The following is a 10,010-nucleotide window of genomic DNA, read 5'->3' on the forward strand; positions in this document are numbered from 1 at the left end:
AGTCCCTTGTGACAGGTGTCCAGGACAGGAGTGGTCCCTGAGCTCAGGTGAGAGGTGACTCACTTACTTGAGAGCTGAAGTTAGTAGGCAGAAATGCACAGGTGCATCACCAGCCACATGATGAAGCCCTTCGTCACTGTCCAGGCTGCTTCATCACTGTCCCGCAGACCAGGTGACGACGGTGCTTGGATTAGCAGGTGTTTGGGCAGAGGCTGCTTGGCAGTCCCCAGTTAGGTCTGTCGCCTGTGCCCCAGGTCGGGGTAGGGGCCTGTCCAATGTGCTCCCATAGGCTGCAGTGTGTGTGGCTCCTGTTTGCAGTACAAGAAAAGGCTCACATGACTGAAGCTTCCACGAGGCACAGGTATCCTTCAAGCATACAAATGGGTACTCCAGGCCTGTGTCATGGGGTCTGTGCCTCAGGGAGAATGCAGCTGCACAGCATCTGGCAGCAATGAAGAGCCATCTGACCAATCTCTTGTTTTCTAACAAAAAAAAAATCCAAACCACATAATTGAGGCAAATACTAAATCTTTCAAAATCATGATTCCCCAATTTAGCTGTTTACTTTAATCAAATCACAAATGAATGACCAAATTTGGATTTGATTATGTGCCTATAAAGATAACCAAGGAGGCAACATAACTCACGTCTGTCAAACGCTTTTCAGACAATGGCTGGCATTACAACACGCCAATTACATTTTTATCAGGTAGTTAAGTTAATTACCTGTGGTAAATGTGTTCGTGGGACAAGTGGAGATGGCTGTCAACATTTGCTGACCACTTTAAAGTGCTGCCTGGGGTATGGGAGGAATCAAGGTACAGTAGTATGCAGAGGTAGTTACACCTACGGTGTCATGTAAAAGCCCGTAGTTTTCAGGCTGAAACCAGTGCCTTTTTTCCACCACAAGATGGCTCTGCATGGTTTCTTCTCAGAAGCATCATGGGCTCCAGGGTAAACGCCTGTTTCTGAAGGACCAGAGCCCTGAGCAGGCGCCGGAGCTGTGACTTCAGCCTCCCTTTCTGGGGAGTGAAATCCTCTCCTCTGTGCCTCACAGGCACCCAGAGCCCTTGGCTGCCCTCCATGCCAGGTAACAGCAGCATCTGGTGCCTGCACCCTGGCAGGGCCTGGGACTGTTTTGTTCATCGGCGGCTTCCCAGTGCTGAGGGCAGTGCCTGCACCACCTTGGAAAATTCTGAGTGTGCTCCATTCACTGAGGGTGTCGTGGAAAACCACAGGCCGAATCAGTGTCGGTTGCACGCTGTGTCAGCCTCCAAATGAGGGTGCCTGCCCTGACTTAAATTCTCCCCCACATGCAACGGTGGCAAATCTTTATATAATTTCTAATATATGACTTAGCTGACACAGAGTGTGTCAAGGACACGAGGCTTCCTTACCTGTGTGTAGGAATGATAATGTCTTCCTTACAAATTTAGCGGGAGGATTAAACAAGTACTTTGTATAGAAATTGGCCAAAAATTTACCTAAAATAATTGAGAAGAAAAGGGTGTGTGTGTGAGGGGGCGGGGACGGTGAGAGGGGGGTTTTCAAAGTCAATTTACAGAATACAGGAAACTTGTGAAGCATGAGAGAAAATTTAAAACATCATTGGAATGCCAGAAAGCGATAATTAAGTCTTTTGTTTAAGCCAAAAATTAATGTTTCATGTGGACCAGCAAATGTTTGACTAAGGGAAATTCCTTACAAACTTCCACTGCTATTTCTGCTGCTTCATAGCAGTGGTAGGAAAGGTATTGATTCAGTCAAGAAATATTTATTGGCACCTGCCATGTGCCCGGCTCTGTCCTAGGTGCTGGGGAGCCAGTGGTGACTAGGAGACGTGGAGCCCACCCTCCAGAGCTCGCAGAGAGCTGCTGGGGAAGGTCAGTTGGACACTGTGGTAAAGTGTGCAGAGTGCTGTGCGGAGGGAGGTGCAGAGTCTGGTGGGGTATGGAGTAGGCCACTTGGCCAGCGGGAGCATGTCTGTCAATGTCAAGCTCTTTGGAGGGACTGACCCCTACGCTGCCACCTGATACTTGACATTTGCTGCTTGTGAGGGACAGCAGGGCGCAAGAAGGAGAGAGTGATACAAACCAGGTGAGGAGGATGTGGGAAGTCTGAGGGAAGTGAGAGATGGCAGGTGAGAGCAGTGAAGGAAGCTCAGAGGGCTTGGACGGATGGAAGTGAGAAAGGAGGCTGGGAGGTAATGCTGGCTTCTCTGAGGCCTTGCGAGGCACCTGTAGGTGGAGCTTTATCCCAAAGGCTATGGGACACCCCTGAAATCCCTGATTTTGGGAAGGATCCCTTAAACCATAGGGCAGAGAAAATATTTGGGAAGGTGAGTCTGGCTGTGGGATGCACCTAGAGATCAGGTGAGATGATGGCACACTGGACTGAGATGGTGGCAGTGGAGCTGAAGAGGCATGGATGGATTCTACCCCTAAAGAAAATCAAGAAGCCATGATGAGTGGACAACCACGAACAAAATTGGTTGTGGGTCTAAGCACTGGATGATTCCGAAGGCCCATGTGGGGACATTCAAAGAACAGATGCTGAGAAGGTGAGAAATCTGCTGACAATACACCTGGAAGCAAGGACAGAGATACAGGTGACAGCCTGAGGGACCTCTCCTAATTGGGCAATTAGACAATCAGTAACTCCTGGGGGCTCCCTGAGGGATGTTGGTGGGGATTTTATTGAGAACTAGTGTCCCGGTGCACAGATTCATGCACATTGAAAGGAAATTAATTAGAAGGTGGCTGGTGGGGTGGGACTGGGCGAGATGGGCTGGACACACCCTGGAACCAACCTTCCACAGTCCCTCTCCAGCTGGCCACACCTGGGGTGGCGCTGTGGCTCGAAGGTCATCTGTGGAGTGAGCGGGGTTCCTCCAGCAGGTGGGGTCCCTCGGCCTGACCTGCAGGGATTAGGCTGAAACTGTCTCTCTGACATGCCCTGAGGGGTCTCTGACATCCCCAAAGGGTCCCAGATTGCAAGAGGGCAGTTCTCAGGTGATGCACACCGGAATCGGGCTCCCTCCTCTCTGGTTCTGGATGCACATCACCAGAGAACGCAGCTGCCAAGTCACCGCAGCTCTACAGCTCCTGTGTTGAGCGTCTGCCCCCTGGTGGTCAGTGCATGTCATAGCTACCAGACAGAGCGTCTGCCCCCTGGTGGTCATCACACATCATAGCTACCGGCTGGTTGCTGGTCAGCAGGTCACTTAGGCTTTTATATATATAGATGTGGCCAGAGGGGTGGAATCTCTTGCTCAATCCTGAGGCAAAGTGGAGGGAACTTTTCTTAATTGTTGTCTTCTAGCTCATTTGGGGCTGACCTTGACCAATGTAATAGAGCTCATTCAGTCACTCTTTGTTTGAGCCAATATTTGAGAACTTAGTGTCAGTAACAATTTACAAACAGATGTACAGCACTTCATGACTGACAAAGGTGTCCACACAGATCATAGTAACAATGGTGACAAGAGCTGACATCCACTGAGCAATTCCTCTGAGTCACCCATTTTGCTATGTGCTTTACATGTTTTCTTTTTTTTAAAGATTATTTTAAAAATTGATTTTTAGACAGAGAGAAAGGGAAAAGTAGAATGAGAAACATTGATGTGAGAACCAAACATCAATTGGCTGCCTCCTGCACACCCCCTACTGGGGATCGAGCCCACAGTGCAGGCATGTACCTTGATTAGGTGGGAATCGAACCTGCAACATTTCAGTGCATGGGGATGAGGCCCAACCAACTGAGCCACACCAGGAAGGGCTACATCTATTTTCTTGTTTAATCCTCACAACCTGTGAGGTAGGTACTGTTGTCTTCAGTTGACTGGTGAAGAAACTGAGGCACAGAGAAGTTAACTGCTGAGTTCTTATGTAGCAACTCTGTGAGGGAGGTAGGAAGGGTCTCCTCTGTTTTACAGACGAGGCAAAGCAGGTTGGGAAGAGTTGCCCAAAGTCATACTGAGGTAGTTAGTGGCAATTGGGACCCAATCGAAAGGTCCTCCTACTGCACACCTATAAAAGAAGAGCATGTTGTTCTGCTTAAGTTACGGGTGTGTTTCATGGATGATGCCCAGGTCCTTGCCAAGCACAAGGACAATGGCCTTATATAACCACCTTGGCTGTGCTGGACCCATCTGGGAGAAGTAAACATTAGAAGATTAGAGTAAAATTGGAATTAAAGGAACTATACATTGAGATCTGCCAGGGCAGTCCACATTCGAGCTATTGCTAGTATGTGTCCCATTATCACCATAACTACGCTCATTCTGGTCTCACCATGAATCTGTTTTTTTATTAGAAAGAAGCTTGTATAATGGCTGGATGCTGAGTCAGAGGCCCACTCCAACCAGAACCCTCTTTGTTCAGATGCTCTCTCTTTAGTGTGAGTTTAGGACCACCAGGTTAGGCGTTATTTTATGTAATAAAAGACTGACTTTATGTATTGGTTATACTACATAACAAATTACCAAACTTAGTGGCTTAAACCAACATGCATTTAATATCCTACCTAATAAAAGAGAAACATGGTAATTAGCCATACAGCCGCTACCCTTCCCATTGGCTAATCACTGAGATATGCAAATTAACTGCCAGCCAAGATGGCGGCCGGCAGCCAGGCAGCTTAAAGCTAACAGGAGGCTTGCTTGCTTCAGTGACGGAGGACTCCAACGTTCCCCGCCTGCCGCTGCCGGCCTCTGAGCTTGCAGTTTGAAACATTGTAACAAATATAGAAGCTAAACAAAACCCCAGTAACGTGTTTTCAGTCAGCCGGGATCTCAGAGCTGGAGTCGCAACAAAGTTTCAAATACAGAAGGTAAACAAAGGCCAGAAACCTGCTTTCAGCAGCCGAGCCTCAGAGAGAAAGCCGGCTCTCAGCTCCAGTGACAGCCATAGAAGGTAAATAAATGCCAGAATTAAAAAAAAAGAAAAAAAGGAGAGGTTTGGAGCTTCAATCGCCCACCAGCCTGAAAACAGCCCTCAGCCCCTCACCCAGACTGGCCAGGCACCCCAGTGGGGACCCCCACCCTGAAGCAACAAGATGGCGGCTAATTTGCATACTGAAGGCAGGCGGCAGCAGGCAAGGCTGTCTGTGGTCTGGGACCCAGATCTGTGACCCTGCCGGGCGGGGGGCAGTGCTTGAGGCTGTCCGTGGTCCCGGGACCCAGATCCATGACCTGGTGGGCAGGGGGGCAGCACGGGAGGCTGTCTGCAGTCCGGGACCCGAATCTGTGACCCTGCCAGGCGGAGGGCAGTGCTTGAGGCTGTCTGTGGTCCTGGGACCCGGATCCGTGACCTGGTGGGCAGGGGGGGCAGCACGGAGGCTGTCTGCAGTCCGGGACCCGAATCTGTGACCCTGCCGGGTGGGGGTCAGTGCTTGAGGCTGTCCATGGGACCAAGACACGGATCTGTGACCCTGCCGGGCGGGGGGCAGCGCTTGAGGCTGTGCATGGTCCCGGGACTCCGGTCCCGGGACTCGGATCCGTGACCCTTCACGGCGGGGAGGCAGCCATCAGCGCCCAGGAGTGACTGCGCAAGATCCGCCTCCTGGCCCAGAAGGTGCAGGATCGCAGGGACAGCCACCCTGGCGGGCCAGACTGACGTCCTCCTGGTCGCACCACTGGGGTTTGCGGATCTGCAAAGCCAGAGGCCTCCGGTGTGCACATGCCCCCCTGGCGTGCGAACATCCCCCAGCACACTGTCACCCTCCCACGCCTGCAACAGTTGCAAACCAAGGCGTGCACAAGTTCCCCCCGCCTCTCCACCGCACTTCCATCAACCCGGCATGCCTAACACCTCCACAGGATGTGCACACATCCCCTCTGATGCGCTCACGTCCTTTGGAGAGTGTCTGAGTGTTCTGGGTGCTGAGAGTGGGCGCCTGTGAGATGACAGTGAGAGGGCGGAGTGGTGATGCCCTGTTCCCACGGAGGCCAGTGCAGCTACGAGATCACCTCTGGGGAGTTAATGCAGGTGCTGAGGCAGGAGCAGGTGCAGACAGACACACCTGGTGGGCGCGGGCGGCCCTCTCTGAGGTGCCTTCGGTCAGTGTTCAAGATCAAGAGCCCAGAGGCAGAGAGGAATTCCGTCCTCTCAGTGAAACAGTGGGATAGTCGGGGTAACTGTAGAGGAGGAATGTGCACTTTGGGTGCCAGCACCCATGAGTGAAGGCTGCCCTGACTGAGCCTTGCTTGCTTGGGGCCTAGCACACTCCTGCCGGGCAACGGGTGACAGGACGTGCTTTTCCGAATTAATGAGAGAAAACATTGATTCTCCTGCTGCCCACGAAGGTGGAAAGTGAAGTGGGGAGACATGTGGGGAATGAGCAAGGTTCCCTGTCTGGGAGTTCCAAATCTGCTGTTGGTTTCTTTCACCACTGACTAGAGATATACAGGGTGCCCCCCCAAAATGTATACACACTTTGAATACCTACTAATTCCAATGGTTTTAAGCATAAGAAAGGAACAACAATGGAACTGTTATCTGTTAAAAGTGTGGGCACAAACAGGTAGTTGGACATTCCCTGAGGGGTCTCAGATTGGAGAGGGTGAAGGCCAGACTGAGGGGCCCCTTCTCCCCCCCTACCCCAGTGCACGAATTTCGTGCACCGGGCTACTAGTCTTATAATAATTTCTGTGGGTCAGGGATATGGGCATAGTTTAACTGGGTTCCCTGCTTCAGGGTCTCTCCCAGGCTGAAATGAAGGAGATGGCCGGCCAGGGCTGGGATCTGACCTGAAGGCTCCACTGAAGAAAAATCTGCTTCTAAGCCACATGGTTGTTGGCAGGATTCAGTTCCTATTCAGTCCTGTTGGACGGAGGACCTCAGTTCCTAGGTGGCTGTTGGACTGAGGCCACCCTCAATTCTTTGCCTGGTGGGCTTTGCCAACATGGTAGCTCATTTCATCAAAGTATACAAGCCAGAAGATAATGGAGGAGAGGCTACTAGGAAGATGAAGTCCCAATATTCCATATTCTAGCATATCCCATCACCTTTGCCACATTCTATTAGTTAGAAGCAGTTCACAAGGTCCAGTCCATACCCAAGAAAAGGGGTAATTACACAAGGACATGAATATCAGGAAACAGTGATTATTGGGGGCTATCCTTGAAGTCTGTCAGTCACAACTCTAGTTTAGGAATGAAAGCCAGAAGCAAGTGGGAGGGGGGGTGGGGATAAAGGCCACCATTTTTAATTATTTATTATGTGCTATGCATCTCATATGAATTAATTTTCTCATATAATTCTCACAACAACCCTGTGGCATAGGTATCATTCCCATTACACAGAGAACACTAAGTTTAGAGGGACTAAATAATTATTTCCTTGTCAAAAGGAAATGGTAGAGCCAGGATTCAAAGTAGATCTGCCAAACTGTAGAGCCCATGCTTCTAACCACTACCATCACTGAATTATCTTTTTACCTGTGCAGGTGAATGTCTCCTACCTGCCTCCTCTTTTCTGGTCTCATGGTCATCCTCTCGAACCCAGACCTCCCACTCTACTGACAATAATGGTCTCTCAGTGTGCCTTCCTGACTCCAGGGCTCTCCTTCTAATGCTACTATATACACTTTTTTTCTTTAATACTATATTGGTTATTGTGAGAGGTCTGGGGGAGAACTGGGGAGCTCTGGGACAGTTTGGGGAAGGGTGGCCTCTGAGCAGAATTCTCTACATGGTTGGGGAGTAGACTGATTTGATCCCCAGACACCCCTTTTCTGAGGGGATCACAGCCAACACGGAAACTTGAAGGTTCAGGGCCTTGGTTGGGTGTAACTGAAGATGGGGAGGTAAACCCAACAGTGATGGGACATTTTATTAGTGCAGGGGGTGAGAGAAGGAAAAAGCCTTCCGGTCAGTCAGCTGGGTGGACAGTGAACACACTCATTGGAAAAAGAAGACCTTGGTGGAGGAGGAGGGGAAGAGGAGAGCAGTTTCAAATATGCTGAGTTTGAGGGTCTCTAGGTATTAGATGGTTTTAAGGAACGACTTTATTTTACTGGGTGTGAGAATAGAAAATGAAGATACTGCCCTGACCGGTTTGGCTCAGTGGATAGAGCGTCGGCCTGCAGACTGAAGGGTCCCAGGTTCGATTCCGGCCAAGGGCATGTACCTTGATTGCGGGCACATACCCAGTGGGGAGTGTGCAGGAGGCAGCTGATCGGTGTTTCTCTCTCATCGATGTTTCTAACTCTCTATCCCTCTTCCTTCCTCTCTGTGAAAAATCAATAAAATATATTTTTTAAAAAAAGAAACTGAAGATACTATAATACATAATATATATAGGGTGGGGCAAAAGTAAGTTTACAGTTGTTCATATGTAAAATAATACAATGACAAATAATACAAGAATAAACTGTTTGCCTGGCCAAAGTAAGTCATACAGTTGAACTTAGAGTTAAGGAGAGAGAAAATATCTCCAGTCTCCTTTATGGGAGGAACAAAGTTACATGGGAAAGGGCAGGTGCAAAGCTGAGGCAAGTGGACACAATCTTCTAGCTGGAACAGGCATACCAGAGTTATATCTAGGTTAACCCACAAGAACCACAGTCTTATCACTTCCAGGCTGAAGCTGTTTGGGTTGTTTGGGGAAGAGCCTGAGCCCCAGGTGGGCCAAAGACTCTTTCAGGAGTCATTAGCCAGGGGGTGTGAAGGAGCCAGATTATGGAAGGTCCAGGCTGCTTGGGTTGACCCAAACCCTTGGCAGACCAGTCACAAGGGCAAAAACTCTGTGTCTTACAGAAGAAGCTGATCTGTAAAGAAAGGCAGGGAGGATCAGACTGTGAGGGCCTGAAGCCTGAAGAGAGAGGGGAAGGGGAGGAGAGGGAGGGATGAGAAGTAGGGGGTAGGGTGGGCTGAAGAGAGAGAGAGAGAGAGAGAGAGAGAGAGAAGCCAGATGGAGATGGTGAGATTTTTTGACTTACAAATTATGTGGTATTTGAGGTCACTGCATGATGTTCAAATAAAAGTAAAAATCTACTCATCATTTAGAAATGTGGGACACTGGGAAAACACGTTGAGGAGTAAACTGCAAAGAGGAAAGAGGTAGAGCAATGGATCAGTTCACAGGAAAGAAAAAGAGGAAGAAAGGCCTGGCCTGGATCCTATAAGCAGCTTTACAAGCAGAGTTGTTGGGAAAACTAAAAGTTGGTGTTAAAAGTGCCAGCCCAGGGGGCAGAGATTAAATATGATCTCATTCATTCAAAAATGACTGTAACAGGTGGGTATTAACAGTCCAGTATAAAGGTGAGAAAATATTCAACACAAGGGAAACTATGTAAGACTCCCAGAGATGTAGGAGGACTGTGTGTGGACTTGCACCCTGGAGAGGGCTGGAGTGGCCAGTGAGGAGAGCAACAAGTGGACGCATGTCCCAGACACCCTCTCAGTCCTCATGTGACAGGTGTTATTAGCATCATCTCCACTTTAAAGATGTGAACACTGAGGCTCAGGACTGAGCATGATGTAAGAGTCCAGGTCAGGGCTGACTGCTGGACACTGACTTGGTCTCTGTTGGAACCTGTTCATTGGACTCAGACCAGGGCTTGCATAATGATTTGGAATGATGCAGGCGGTGAAAAATACAGACCTGGCGGAACATCAGGCCATCCATCATGTTATTCTCACTCAAGGACACCCTTTAAACACGTGGTCTCCATAAATCAAGATACAACATCATTCAGGCTTCTAGTGCTTTTCAAATGTTAATGTCGTCAAACCACCCGCGATCTCTCTGATTCAAGTAGATGGGAGGTGTTTCTAATGATGCTGAGGGTCCACAGATCCCACGTTGAGCAGCAAGGCCTAAGGAAGGGGTTCCCAAACCTTTCTGCAGTGGAGTCACCCAGGGAGTTTCTGAAGTGCTGGTGCTGGTCTCCCACCACCAGAAATTGTTATTTAATTGGTCCGGGGTTAGGAGTTTTAAAAGATCTCCATGTGCTTCTAGCCTGCAGCCAAGTTTAGGAAGCACTGTGCTGGTGCTAACCGAGGCAGC

Source organism: Myotis lucifugus, unplaced genomic scaffold (assembly GCF_000147115.1).
Source record: "Myotis lucifugus unplaced genomic scaffold, Myoluc2.0 scaffold_227, whole genome shotgun sequence".
Lineage (NCBI taxonomy): Eukaryota > Metazoa > Chordata > Mammalia > Chiroptera > Vespertilionidae > Myotis > Myotis lucifugus.